The sequence below is a fragment of the Microtus oregoni genome, unplaced genomic scaffold (genome assembly GCF_018167655.1).
Source record: "Microtus oregoni isolate MIOR12 unplaced genomic scaffold, Mior012 000074F_004, whole genome shotgun sequence".
Taxonomy (NCBI): domain Eukaryota; kingdom Metazoa; phylum Chordata; class Mammalia; order Rodentia; family Cricetidae; genus Microtus; species Microtus oregoni.
The window spans coordinates 263603-266271 of record NW_024543991.1 but is presented as its reverse complement, the minus strand read 5'-3'; the positions used below and the strand labels follow the sequence as shown (position 1 = coordinate 266271).

The following is a 2669-nucleotide window of genomic DNA, read 5'->3' as shown; positions in this document are numbered from 1 at the left end:
TTCTTGATCAGGAGCTAGAAAACTTCTTGTAAAAAATTAGTGCATCAGAAAAAAGTGATGCAAAAGATATAGCTATGCTTATCCCCAAGAATCTATGTTGAATTTTTCAGCTCATGAGTGTGATATACGCCTCCATTTATTTAGGCCTTTGATCTCCTTTATCAGCATATTGTAATTTTCAACCTGTAAATCTTGCTTATGTTTTGTTAAATTTATATGCTGAAGCATATTCTTTGAAGTGATAATAAATAATATAGGGTTTAAATTTCTGCTTCCTTGTGTTCTTGGTAAGTATATAGAAACATAATTGATATTTTTGTGTTGAGTTTATGTCCTATGATCTTGAACTCAGTCACTGGTTTTTAGAGATTCTTTAGTTTCTTTCGGATTTTTGCTTTTAAAAACAAGCATTTCCTCTCTTGCCTATGATGCATAAAAGGAATTAATCTTGTTCCCAATCTTAGTGAGGAAGCATTCAGTTTTTCTTCCACCAACTGTGATCCTGTTTGAAGTTTTCATGCATGTCCTTTATCAAGTTAAAAAAAAAAGCCCCCCTTTATTCCTCTTATCATCCTTCAGGGTTCTTTTGACTATCTCTTCTTACAGGGACTGTGGTCATACCTGCTTTGACTAGCGACTTTAAACAGCTGCATCTTTTAAAATTCACCACAGCATTTCACCAAGGCCTTGGATATTCCCACCTAGGACAGGGCATGACAGAGACATGATAGAGCACTATTTTGCCTGGTACAGTATTTCTCCACTGAACAATATGTGCCCAAGAATTCACCATTGGCCTTACATTTTCTTAAGATTATGCTATGATCCAAAGGTCTTCCTATATATCGTCCTATCGTTTTTTTTTATCCCTTCGAATGCATCATACCTCATTTTTCTTATTAATACAGCATTATCTTCCCTCTGTCAAACTTTGAGCCAACCGTTTTCTTCGGGCTTCCTGTGTAAGTGCAGGAAAAGAAGCTTAAAGGGCAGATAAGACACAGGAGAAAGAACTGTGGGAGGTGGAAGGGAACACTGCTGCTTTGCATAGCAAAGAGGATGAGAAAGGCCACCATTAGGCAAAAGAGCTCCATGGCTTCTGAGAGGGCAAAGCCCAGAATTGCGGAGGAGACGAGTTGTTGCCTCAGGGAAGGGTTTCTGGTATAGCCAATGATGAGGCTTCCAAAATCAATCCCAATCCCAGCTCCAAAACCAGTCATCATAACTGTGGCAGCTCCAGTCCCAATGAACTTGGTGACTGGGTCAATGGTCAATATTCCTTGAAATGTCGCTGGTTTGGAAGGTTCAGCTAGGAATGAGTGAGGTAGGAGGACTCTAGACTGCCAGGCTACTGAGGCTCACATCTGTCAGTGCCTCTGGCTGAGATGAACTTGGAGCAGGTATACATTTTCAGGGGTGAGGGATGCTAAGGCAGGAGAGCTGCTCCCAGGGGCAGAGAAGACAGAGAAAATACCTGCATTTTGACCTAAAGATATCCCTTCTACAGCTTTTCTTTTCTTTCAAGGGAATTTCTACGGCTAAAACTAATCCTAGCTTAGTGCATGCTTCCCAGAAGACCGCCACTGATCTATGAGGGTTATTCTGAACACCAAATGAAGAATTTGCAATTCAAGAAAGTAAAGTTTTTATGGGTAAAGAACTCTTAATATTTGCTCCTCTTGGTAACATCCATTCATGGATTATATCTTGGTTTCCTAATTTTTCTTGAAATATAATATATACAGAAAATTCAAAAGTCATGATTAGACAACTATTTAGATATTCATAAACTAAACACACCCATGTAATTAGTGCCCACTCAGACCGAAAAACGGTTTTATCAGGCCCTTCTGAAGTTTCTTTCCTATCTCCTCCCAATTACAGCCCATCAAAGATATCTTATACCTGAGTTTAACACAAAGAACATTTTTACGTTTTTTTGGAAATTTACAAAAATGCAGTCTTATAGTATACATATTTATGCTTTTAACATTATACTTTCTGAGATTTATCCGTGTTTCCATGTAATATAGTCAACTGATTGTAGTGATTATAGGTCAAACTCTTTCTTCATTCTAGGTCTTATCAATCAAGAATCAGATTGGAGATGCCCAGCCCAAGTATTTTATCATGTTCAATTGTCACCTGACTTTCCCTGATTCATTGAAGGCAGCTTCTGCCTCTCCTCTTAAAAGAACACTATTTCACAGGTCATGACTTGTAAAAAATGTTCCCAAGAGTCTGTTTACCTCCCCAAGTATCTTTTTCGTGTTATCTGATTACTCTCCCTGGGACCATCAAATCCTTCCCATTCTGGAGGACTACTGTTCCCTTTTTGCCAGACTTTGGCTATATAGTGTTTTTCTTCTTGCTTTTGTAGAAAAACTTCTAAATGTCTTCCTGCCTATTTGTACCATCATTTATAAATTCAGAGTCCAGGCCCAACTCCAGGGACCACAGAGCTGTACAGACGCTTTGTGTAAAGGAAGAACATGTTCTTATCTAGGATTTGTTCTTCCCTGAGATCTCTTCCCTGGTTGGAACCAGCGACAATTTATCTAAAGCACACGGCCACCTTTGAGAACAAGATGCTGAAAGGTAAGACAATTATTTCACATTTTATGACCTTCTTGGTGCTTGAAAGCAGCTGTCTCCACTCTAAGTCCTTA

At 38.8% G+C, this 2669-nt stretch overlaps 1 pseudogene; it reads right to left on the bottom strand.

Annotated features, from left to right (window-relative positions):
• Window positions 1–899: 899 nt before the first annotated feature.
• On the bottom strand, window positions 900–1480 carry LOC121441255 (annotated as a pseudogene).
• Window positions 1481–2669: the final 1189 nt, after the last annotated feature.